This window comes from Oratosquilla oratoria, chromosome 1 (assembly GCF_046742065.1).
Source record: "Oratosquilla oratoria isolate Oo_2021 chromosome 1, ASM4674206v1, whole genome shotgun sequence".
NCBI lineage: Eukaryota > Metazoa > Arthropoda > Malacostraca > Stomatopoda > Squillidae > Oratosquilla > Oratosquilla oratoria.
The window spans coordinates 28141262-28153761 of NC_134777.1; the positions used below are offsets into that span (position 1 = coordinate 28141262).

The following is a 12500-nucleotide window of genomic DNA, read 5'->3' on the forward strand; positions in this document are numbered from 1 at the left end:
AGACGCCAGGTAGCACACAGCCCCATCCACCAACCCTTGCTACCAGTTGGCGTCAGTGTTATGGTTTCCACACAGATTGAAGAATATAACGAGATTGGGAGAATACAAAGGACATCAACCAAAATGGTTCCCAGCCTAGCAGATAAACCATACGAGGAGGGACTAAAAACACTGTATCTACCAACGATGAAAGATCAAAGAGAAAGTGGTGATATGATTACTGTATACATGTAGCTAAAAGGGAATAGACTGCATTGGCAGAAGAGAAGTCTTAATAAGTGATGGGAGGGCTGAGGTCATGAGAATGAATTGAGAAAGACTAAATATCTAAGGGATGTAGGAAAATATGGTTTTCTATATAAATGCATAAATACCTGAAAGTGATATAGTCCAAGCTGGGGCAATACAATAATTCAAATCTAAGTATGATAACTGGGAAATAAGGGTATAACCAGAGTTGGAATCCTACATGAATTTGAAACTGAGTATGACCAGTTAGAGAATAAGAAACAGGACCCCACGAAACAACAGAAACATCTCATGAAGCGAGCATGAACTGACAAAAACGGCAGCATCGCCTCCCCCTCAGAGACGGTGACTGCCCTTGCACATCCCCCAACAACTGTTGATCCCCCTCCTCTTTCTTGCCCCTAATCCCCTCCGCGCAGGCCTTTGGATATACCAATATCGAAATGATTACTGGCCACAAGTTGACAACTTGTTTTAATACTGAAGTGTACCACTCCCACATATGAATAAAATGGTCTGCCGGGAATCTGAAAAAATGTGTAGAGACTGTCATGGGACAACTTCAATTTTGTGTAAAGTTATTAAAGGTCTCCTTCGGTCCATACCCCCCCCCTGCTATACCGAAGTGAATAAAAGCGTTTACCGTTAGCTTGGTGTCGTGATTGTAGACTTGTGTTGTTCTACATTAGTTTGGAGGCGTTGAGATAAAGGCGTCGCTTGGGTTCTTCTCTTTATTGGTAAGTCTTGACAGTAGCGTAGTCAAGCATCATCTGACACTCGCCACGTAGGGCGTGACGAAGAAAATTAGTGTCGGTTGCCAGCACGGTTATACTTACATAAATCTATTTTCCTTATGACTATATTTACGAGTATGTACAGTATAGAACTGAGTGTGAGTACCCAGTTTAATTTATAGATACACTTATATACTGGAAGAAAATATATATATACAGAGAGAAACCTTATCCTATCGACGTAATTAATAATCTGTCGTAAGGTAACATTGTTTGGCCGACTCTCCGGTCGGGATGCAGGTGGCTTTGACGGTCGAATCTGAGGTCAAACTAAAGTGACCGCGGATGGGGTCATACAACGGGTGGTCTATTGAAGCTTGTTGATACCAACAAGTCTGACGTCGTGTAGCTTATGCATGCGCGTGCGCATGTGCATGGTAGTATAAAATAAATCAGTGACACTCAATCTACAGGCATTTCTTGCAACATGATGGGTGATGTCGTTTGGCAGCGCTTGAGATGGATGTGTCACATGCACGCAACACGACGTCACGCCGTATGGTAATGCCGACGACATCCGGGCTCACGGGTCCCACCGCCGCACGAATTTGGCACCGCGACAAGTCGGACTCTTTAGGAGTCAGCAGCCCCCCTCCCCCTCGCTTTTTTCCTCTGCCGCTGTGACGCACACGGTTTGGTCGTAGATCTAAGAACAGCCCGGTTTCTTGGAAATGAAGGAGCGGTCTCTGGCCTGAATGGTACCTCAGCAGCATAGAATCACCTGCGATAGGTGAGTTATGACCTGAAAACGAGATCAATTGCTCGTCACCGTACCGCCGACGACCTTCGACTACTCGCCCGCCACGACGCCGCACCGCGCCGCCCGGTTGTTCGCCGCCTCCGCCGCCGCCGCCGCAACAGCAGCAGCAGCAGCAGCAGAAGCAGCGAGAATAGGCGATTGCATCAGCCTCGGCGTTTCTGATGAAGCGTTACCAGGAATCATATGTTGGCGTGTGGAGGCTCGACATGTACGCGAAGCGAGTAGAATGTGTACATCTACGTGTTGTGTAATGTGTGGGTACGTACTCTGTGATCTCAAATTTTCTCTAGTCCCTATGCGCATTATTAGAAGGCACGTGTGTGTGTGTGTTTGTGTGTGTTTGTGTGTGTTTGTGTGTGTGTGTGTGTGTGTGTGTGTGTGTGTGTGTGTATTCACCTTGGTCTTTGGATCGCGTGTTGGACTCGTGATCGACAGCTATTTCCCTCCCGGAAGAGAGCTCAGAGCTCGTATGACCGATCTGGGTAATGCACACACACACCCCAACTCCCTGCCCACGAGAGTCGGAGTAATGACCCGAAGCACAGCGATACCGCAATAATTTCGGCCCTGGGCAGGATTCGAACCAGGTACTGCCGCACCTCCGTGCTGGTAGTCCAGTACTCTATCAACCGCGCCACCGAGTCGTGTGTGTGTGTGTGTGTGTGTGTGTGTGTGTGTGTGTGTGTGTGTGTGTGTGTGTGTGTGTGTACACCCAAGTATAATTTACGAGATAATACTTATGCTCGTTGAATCTCGTCTCTCCTTACACCGGTCAGAAATGGTTATAATTACATTGGTGTTGCCTGGTTATACTCTTTATTCTTGTGTTGTATCAACGAACCGCTGGATCTGTGCATGAAAAACCGAACTTCAGGCTTCAGACACCCTTTCGTTGTGTGACAGTTTCATCCAGATTTTATTTTCTGCCCCACACCAGGAAGTCTTCTTTGTCGATTATGTCCACTCCATTCATTGTTCTGAAGATTGGTATTATATTTGTGTGTTTGTACTGCACGTGTGCGTGCGTGCTTACATGCACGTAGGCTAGGTCCGCTGACGCACGCGTTAGTGTCTCGTACTTCCAGTCCAGTGAATCCCACTTCAACATGATCGCTCGCAACATTTTCTCCCACCGCCCCACAACCAATAGCCCCCCACCCCCCACCTCCACCCCTACCCCCACCCCCTACCCCCACCACTGTCATCAACTTGCAGCAACACATAAGTGAGCAAACACCACCACCTATAGTTGCATCCACTCTGTTGTTTGGCATCGCTACTGTCGAGTCCGCCGCACACGCCGTTGTCACGGGATGCACACAGTGTATACCTTATCTTCGTTCTTCTGTCCTTGTACATCCTCGGTTTTTCTCCTCTCTTCCCCTCTCCTTTTTCATCTCCTCGACTCTTTAATTTCTCCTCTCTTCTCTCCTCTCCCATCTCCTGGACTCTTTAATTTCTCCTCTCTTCTCTCCTCTCTCACCATTCCTCTTTCATTTCCCGTCACTTTACCTCCTCCCTTCCCCCCGTCACTTTACCTCCTCCCCTCCCCTCGTCACTTTACCTCCTCCCCTCCTCCAGTCACTTTACCTCCTCCCCTCTCCCTTCCCCTCCCTCCCTCTCTTCACTCACTCACTCACCCCCAGCCCCCAGCCGCCGCTTGACTTAAAGGAGCAGCCCGCGTGAACTTGACTCAGTCTCGCGGGGTGCTAAGGTGTGTGCTCGTGCGTTGTTCATATCGTGCTACTCTCGGACTTCGACTCGGGCGTACGAACTCTGCGTTCCTAGAGGTGAGCTCATTGCACTCGGTCGCTCGCTCGCTCGTGTTCAAGAGATGCGCTTAGTTTGTTCAGCTGTATGTCGACAACTACATCAGCTGATATAGATTGGGAAGAGTGGGGACTTTGGTCACTCACAAGGTAACCGAAAGGGAACGATTTGGGTAGAATATATATATATATATATATATATATATATATATATATATATATATATATATATATATATTTGTGACCATGGGTACTCGTGTATAAAGGTGCATTTATGTCTGACGACACATGCTTACAGATACATAGGCAAACCTAGACACACACACACACACACACACAGTCATGAAAGATGTGTACGCTGGTAGGCGTCAGCCTTAACAAACGTTCGAGAGTGCGACAAACGAACGTTCATGCTAACGTTAATGTCTCAGTTAATAGACGTTTGTGAAAGAATGTGATGGAGAGATGGGCAGATATCATCTTCGATGAGATGCTCATTCTCTATGCGGTGGATAGGCCTAGCGCCACTTAGGTGGAAACAATTTATAAACCTTCAGTCGGGACACCAAGGTTCGTGTCTACCCAGACAAAACGGGAACACATACATACACACATACATACACACACATACACACACACATACACACACATACACATATACACATACACATACACAAATACACAAACATACACAAACACACACACACACACACACACACACACACACACACACACACACACACACACACACACACACACCATCCCTGTATCTCCCCCACTTGTCGACATCTTTCTATCATGTTGGCTCCGCGATTTTACTCTACGAGTCGAAGGTTCTCAACCTGTCCCCACCTGCATCCCATATATATACTTAATGCATTGCAGTTCTTTAGCCTCCTGGTGGAGGAGGTGTGACGATCACTTCAGCATCCACTAACTCACACATTATTCCGGTTTGTGGCCCCACTTAAGAGACTGTGGGGTCCCCCCTTCTCCTGGTGTGTGTGTGTGTGTGTGTATTGGGAAGGTCACACCCCAGCTTGAGAACCACTGACGTAAGCTCTTTCGATTAGGTAACCCTCTTTTGCGTGGATTAATGAGGTGCCGAGGCCCGACGCGATTTCGTTCACCTGCCACCTGTGGGGTGCTGCCGTCACTTGGTAGCCGCCATAGGTAGGAGGATGCTGGGCGAGAGGCGGGCGAGCAGTCGATGATGATTGCCCTCATGGCGAGGGTGTCCCCCTGCAGCAGCTGCTCGTCGTGTAGTTTCTGCAGGGGGGATTCAAGAGCAAGTAGCGGAGTGGAGTATTTTCCTTCCGCGCCAGGCAACGGGATCGAAATGTTCTTTAGTTTTGCCTCTTCGGGGGCGCCCTCCCGGACGACATTCAGCTGCTGGCGGGTATCGCCCCACCCCCACCCCTCCGGATTTTATTTTTTTCACATTCCGGACTACTCGTACTTCAGCCTAATGAAATAGTTTATCTCTCCCTCCCCCCCCCCCTCTCTCTCTCTCTCTCTCTCTCTCTCTCTCTCTCTCTCTCTCTCTCTCTCTCTCTCTCTCTCTCTCTCCCTCTCTCCCTGTCTGTCTCTCTTCCTCCCTTCTTACACCATAATATATGTACAGTTCTATCGTATTGATGTATTCGACGTTCAAGTTATTTGGCAATGCTTTAGGGCGGGAAGTCGTGTTCGGGAAGGGGTGGAGGGGTGGGAGGATCCATTGCGCAAGACCTGGAGAGATCCGGGGTGCGTGCGCGTGCTTGCATGCGAGAGGCCCCGATTTGGAAGAACTTCACTCTCTGACGGTCGTTTGTTTTCACTGCGTTCAGTAGAACTTGTTCTTTTCACCTAACGGACGGTTTTTCCCGTCCGGATGGAGGGCGTCAGGGTCCATGTGCCATTTGATCGTCGAGGGAAAACCCATTGGAAGAGCAAGAGGAGGAGGAGAAGAAGGAGATCCCCGTTCCTCTGAGGCGGAGCGGACGGCAAGTGCCAGCCGAGTGGAGGCAGGCAGGCAGGCAGGGCGACACGTGAAAGGTGTCCTTCCCGAAGACTTTTTGTGGACCGCATGACTCGCTCAGCTGTCGGGAAGTTATTATTTCCTCCCTCCCTCACTCCCGATTTCCCCCATTATCCGATCATTGTGTAGCTTGTATTTGGGTCACAGCGGTTTCAAGTCAGATTACAGTTTGTACAGTAGTGCATACCGAAACTCAGGGACACATACTATCAGAGTGCCCAAACTTTCATACTAACAATGCATATCAAGTCAATGTCAATGATATATATAAGTGGCATAAACTGAAAAGAACAGCAAACAACATCAACCATATCATGGACATCCTAGGTAGAGCATTCTGGCCAACCGGAGATATACACAATAGTAGTAGTAGTAGTACACACACACACACACACACACACACACACACACACACACACACACACACACACACACACACACACACACACACACACACACACACACACACACACAAACAAACAAACCTGCCGAATGATATCGCCCGACATCGGTAGAGTCATGCAGAGGAAAAAGCGCTTCCGTGCTGGAGGGTGGTGGTGGCGTAGGGTCATGGCGGCCAGCGGGCGCGTTTATTTTTGTCTACGCGAGGAGTCTCGAGACCCGCAACGCGCAGGCGTGATCTACGCCATTCCTCGCGAAGTTAAGGTGCCCGGTCGGTTCAAGCGTCTTTCCCCCCACACCCCACTTCTCCAAATGGATGAGCGATGGGATGGTCGACCGAGACCCCCTTCAGATTGTGTTCGGTACCCGGGGTTCGACCAAGGCCAGGCATGCCCCTTCCCCCTCCCCCCATCTCCAGTCCTCCAATTCTGAATTATTTCGATAAAGTACGTGGGGATGTGGGGAATTGGGGAAGCTTCCTTTAACTCGTTGGAATTAAATAGTCGTAATAAAATGTGTTGAATAGAAAAAAAGGCGAAGAGAAAAGCGTCCCGCTAGCCAACACCTTCTCTCTCTGTGACGTGAGACTCTTCACCTCATATCTGTTCTGCCGCCAGGCGACTTTATTCAAGTGGAATAACCTCAAGCACGCGCACAGCAAAATAAAAAATAAAAAGCAGAAAACACACACACACACACACACACACACACACACACACACACACACACACACACACACACACACACACACACACACACACACACACATATATATATATATATATTATATATATATATATATACATATATATATATACACACACACACATACACGCACACTTCCCGTCTCGCTGTAGAGATTGAGGGTGGTGTGCTCCCCCCTCGAAGAGGCGTGCGAAGAGTGGAGGCGACACGTCGTCCTGTCCTGTCTTTTTTCTCGAAGGTCCTCTGAGTGTCTGAAATACTCCCATTTAATTCCTCCTTTATATCGAGTTCTTCCTTCGTCCTCTTTTCCCTCCTTCCCTTTACCCGAGGTCGACTTGACACTGACTCGAGTGGCCTGGGGCGTGGGGGCCAACAATATCACTCCCTTGTCCTGAAGAGAGACGGAAACGGAGAAGGGAGCTACGTCTTTTTATTCTTTTCAAGGTCACCTTCCCTCCTCTCCCTCTCCTTCATCCACTCCCTATTTCTCCCTCGCTGCCTCTTTCTCCCCTTCTCTCCCCCATGCTCTCTCTCTCTCTCTCTCTCTCTCTCTCTCTCTCTCTCTCTCTCTCTCTCTCTCTCTCCACTCTCTCTCCACTCTCTCCCTCCCACACTCCCCCATCTATCTTTCATGACAAGGAGGAGGTGTTATGAGAGAGGCTTCGTTTTTTCACTGAGGTCACCTTGGGTGGGATGATGTCATACCCGGGAAGCCGTGTAGTACCTTTATCCCGATGAAACCCTTCATGCCACGACGAGAGACAGACAGACAGACAGAGACATGAAGGTGACAGGAGTGACAACACCATCCTAGAGGTTCTCAAACTATCGTGTTGACCTCCATCGCCGCAGTAACCTGTTGAACCCTCCAACACTTGGGCAGTTTCCCTTAGCTGAATAAGATCGTCTGGCCGATAGACAAAATCAACACAAGTCCCGTCGTCAGTCTTCGAGCGTTGGCATGTCTCGTTTCGAGCAAAACGCCAGAAAACTTTATTCGGATGAGGACCTCGCCACCTGTTGCCAATGACTTACTTTGAACGCGAAGGGTTGGCACGTGCGCATCTCGTGAGGAGAAGGAAAGTAGTGGAGAACGGAATTAGTTGGCGGTGCCCAAGATGCCGCCATGTCCCATCCTACCCTGTAGTCTGTAACTGCCGGGGAAATGCTGCCTCTTATCACACTGTTCTGCAGCGCGGTATAGTACTTCTTGCTAGACTATTTTACCTTTTTTCTGCGTTAATGTCAACTTGATTCACCACGGGGACGGAACCTGTCGGAGCCATCACTCGATCGACACCTCTTTTCGATCTGAATCGTCCCCCCTCCCTCCTCCCACAACAGAGTGAAATCGTCTGGCTTTGGGCAGAACAACAATCTACAGATAGTTTTTTCATGATTCGCGAACGTCTGTTAATGTATTCCTTACAATGTTTCCTGCTTTTCGTTCATACCTGTGTTTGCGCACCACTGGAACGACTGAGTAAACATTTATTGAACTTGTCTAAACAGACTGATGTCAGCCACACGTTGAAGTTAAACGGCAAGATTACTCCGACTCCTTTGTTGAATGTATTTGGAAAATGGATTCCTTACACTTGCACAATAGTATTACGATCAGAGAAGTTTGGCAAGTCCAGGGCCAGGGTCGGCTTGAAGTGCTCCTCCTCCCAGCACGCAGACGATAGGTTTCACTGGCGGCGAATCGTGAATGACGTCATGCCGCTGGGAGATTGATCCGCAATTGCGATGCTCGGGAGACAAGAGGACCTTCGTTGGTGTGCTGCAGTAGCAGCAGCATGGAACGACCAGCATACGATTCTTCCGTGAGGTGAAATACAATCTATTTGACTTTGATTTGTTGCGAGGACGTGGCACGGTGCCATGTGGGTTGGGGGGGGGAGGTCGGTGCCATCTGTTAAGGGCAAAAGAACGATGCCGTCTGCTAAAGGTTAGGAGGAGCGACGCTTGGCGTGCCATACCTTACTTTGTACTCTCGGCCGGTCGACCCAATGATGGTTTGTTTAGCGGCTCTTCATGTCGACTCGAGCCGTAATGTGTTGCGAAGCAGGTTAGCCAGGTCAGAATCTTCAAATATGAGGAATTGGCCACTGCCGGTGGTAAGCCGCTCATCGAGACGGCTCGTAAACCCTTGACTGCCCACAGGTAGAACAAAATCCAAGCGGCAGCAGATTAATCTACGAATGCGCAGGAAGGTGTCTCCAAGCCGAGTGACAGCATTGCCTGGTTTAGATTGGAAGAGGAGGTTCCCTGAGCAGGTGGACTCCAAAGGTTTCAGCCGAGACTTGTATCCTCGGAGCGCCGGGAAAGTGTGCACATGAAGAAGATAGAACTCCTGAAGTTAAGTCATTAGCTGGAATGACACTGCAAAGTTTGCCACAAAGTTGAAGGTGAGACTAATTTATGCTCCACCTGACTGAAATAGACTGGCGCTGTTCAAACCAAAATTTGTAGGAAAGCGCGCCACGCACTGCTCTGAGAGATCCCGTCGAGATAGCCGCTCTCAGTCATGATTTTAGTCAGATTTATTTGTTGTCACGCATTCTTGCGCTCTTGGCGACCGAACACATCGTGCAGTAAGCGTATGCTTTCGCACGAGGCCGTGTGTGTGTGTGTGTGTGTGTGTGTGTGTGTGTGTGTGTGTGTGTGTGTGTGAGAGAGAGAGAGAGAAAGACTTGTCTGCTGTATCGATGTGGCTCTATTTCTTTGGGGACGGAGAGCAGTTTCTTGTTTATCAGCTCTTTGCATGAAAGTGTATAGAGGAGGAATTGTCGTTTAATCTTTTTCTATTCTGTGATATCACTCATTTGACTGTGAAATTGTTCGTGATTTCCAGTGATGTCCATGCCGTCGACGATACAAATGGATTCGTTGTAATGTTATTTTAAGACGAAAGTGCAGCAGTTTGTAGACCAGGAGGGTAGATACACTTTCCAAGGAAATCCGTTGTTGTAGAAATCTGAGTTTTCTACGCCATATTTGGGGTTCCATCATGGGATACCAACAAGCTCACTCTCAAGATGCGTTAGCCTAGTGATAACTGTCTTCCCCCATTCGTGATGTAATATAATCTCTATTACAATCCAAAGGGAACAAGTAAAAGTTGAGGATTTCTCTTCGGCCGTAGACTTTGGATGATGTTCATAATTTCATCGATATTATCCGTTTGATGTTTCCAAGTGCGGTGGCTTCGTTCCTCGTGCCAACAGAGATAAGACGTAGTAACCTTCAGGATCCTGCGGTTCGTAGCTATTCCAGGGTTTTCTGAATCGATCCTCCCGGTCCCCCTCATCGGCCGCCGTTCCCGGTGACGTCACGAAACTCACGCCGCTGAAGTGGCGACATTTTTGTCGGCGACCTCTCGCGACGGGCTTCAAGCTGTCCCTCACTGATAGAAACCGCAAAGGAGGTGCCCCTCTACATGACGATATATTTTTTCTTCTATCTATCTATATACCAAGAGGTTTTTGCCCCCATATAAGAGAGGTAGCCAAATCAAAGGTACATACTACTCCCACCTGTTCCTCTCCCCTCCACCACTCCTTCCTCCCTTTCAACTTAGCTCCTCCTCATGGATGATAGGTCATCCCTGTATCCCGCCCACTACCTCGGGTCAAAAGCAATGTAGCAATACATACTACATCCACAGCAAGGCCGCTTCACTAAATCTACGACCCCCCTCTCCGTCCCCTCATGCAGAAAAGGAGAGGACGAGGAGAAATCCCTTCAGGCTGCGTCAAAATAGAATTCTCACATAAGCATCCCCTACCCCCATACCCCACCCCTCCCTCCCTTGCATAAAATTATCTATATAAAGTCACTCTCCACTCATCTCTATCTCCTGCCCCATCTCCCTTCCTTGCTCAACAGCCATTCCACTCTTGCTTAACGCACCTTTCACCCAATCCATCCATCTCATCCTCGGTCGTCCCCTCAAATTCACTCCCTCTACATCTGTTTTCCACACCTCTTTTATTAATTTTCCATTACTCATTCTTTTCATGTGCCCAAACTATCCCAATCATTCGTCAGCCCTATCTGCCATCTCCTTCCCAGCTGTTCTCCTTACCTACTCATTTCTCACCCTATCCTAGTAATCCCTACCTTCTCAGACATTTCATCTCTTAAATTCCAAGTCCCTGCATCATACAAAGCCGTCAGCAAAACCACGCCTTCATACAATATCCTCTTTGCATCCAATCCCAGAAATAAAATTTCTTTTAACTTGAACGATGGTCCACCGGGTTAAAATGTATTAAAAATTCACGGTTAACCACTATCAAATTGGTGACGTACCATAGAAAATTTGTTCTGGCTAAAGTCAGGCAATTTCATTCAGCCCAGGGTAGATCTCTATCCTGAAGAGGTTACTGAAGAGTTTTGGGTTTGTTGAGTCACTGACTGACGCACGGAAACGAAATGCTAATGCGTCGTCGTCTTTTTTTGCTCGAATCTTGTCGTGATAAGTTCCCCCTTCCCCACCCACACCCTCTCTCTCTCTGTCACTCACTCTCTCTCTCTCTCTCTCTCTCTCTCTCTCTCTCTCTCTCTCTCTCTCTCTCTCTCTCTCTCTCTCTCTCTCTCTCTCTCTCTCTCTCTCTCTCTCTCTCTCTCTCTCTCTCTCTCTCTCTCTCTCTCTCTCTCTCTCTCTCCCACCCACACCTACACCCACCCGCTTCTGCTGCAACAGCATTGCATAAGATTGGAATTCCTCCAAGATAAAAGTGTCACCGATACGTAGGTGGTCTGGCTGTCTGACTGCAGAAAATTACCAGATAAGGTCTTTAGGGCTCAGGAAAGTCTTGTGCTACGTGTGTGTACGTACGCAAACAAGCGTGCACGCGCCTAGATGCATATACGGTACATGGACGTCACGCACGCGTATACAAACACACACACGCGCGCGCGCGCTCTCATATCAATATGTGTGTGGACAGATGCCGTGGAGAAGTGAGAGTTCGTGAGTGTCTTTGGAGCCCTTGGGCGAGGTTATGCGCGCCCTTCTTTTGCAATGGCACCCTTGGCCGGCCAGGTGCTCGCCTGCACGGTTGTAGTGCCAAGGTATTCCTTTGATATGCATCATTTTATGAGCTCGGAGAAAGGCAGCTGGAGGTGGAAGTTGCTAGCCGTTCTTTTGAATGTTTATTGTGTATAAATGCTGGTTTGCGTGAATGGTTATAGTTTGTGAGGGCAGACCTATTGAGTGTGCCTTTTGTAATCATGTTGCCTGGCGTGATGGTGTAGCAAGGTCACGCCTTGAAGAATTCGTTTTATATAACTTTCGTGTACCGTAATTAATTTCTGTATCAATAATTGTCACCCTGTGCGGGTGGCCGCCCGCCGCCGAGATTTGGGAGTTCGCAAAGGCCAAATCGAGAATGTCGTAAGTGACGACGATAACACAACGACGACGACGACGTGACGTCATATCGTCATCAGAAGGACCCGGGGCGGAAATGGCGGTGACGAATCTGATAAGAGGACGCGGGGAGGAGGGAGGGTGGGGAGGGAGACGGGCCCAGGTACAAAATGAGAGGAGGGAGACCTGAGAGATTCTTGCCTATTTCCTTCTTAAACCTATTATTTTTTTCTCATTTAAATTCATTACTACGAGTCCTGCCGTGTTGTCTTAATATTATTTATCTTGCTGGCATCACTCGTGTTGCCTTTGACACATTATCTTTTGTTTTGTTTTATTTGGTCCTCTTTTTTTATGTGGAGTGGAAGGGGATGGATAGATACTCAAGAGCATGCATGCCCCTCTGTGGCTGTTGTACCTC

The 12500-nt window shown here is 48.4% G+C and overlaps 1 protein-coding gene across 4 annotated transcripts in view; it reads left to right on the forward strand.

Moving 5' to 3' along the window:
* Window positions 1-12500, forward strand: part of Hex-A (Hexokinase A) — a 114797-nt gene that overhangs the window by 56940 nt on the left and 45357 nt on the right. The window contains exon 1 of one of the 4 annotated variants that reach the window (XM_076197241.1): window positions 3443-3517. The exons of 2 other annotated variants lie outside the window; for them this stretch is intronic. The gene's annotated coding sequence lies outside the window, so the exon portion shown is untranslated. Of the gene's footprint in view, window positions 1-3442; window positions 3594-12500 lie in introns of those variants that run through there. One more of the 4 variants, XM_076197232.1, reaches the window with a different exon arrangement.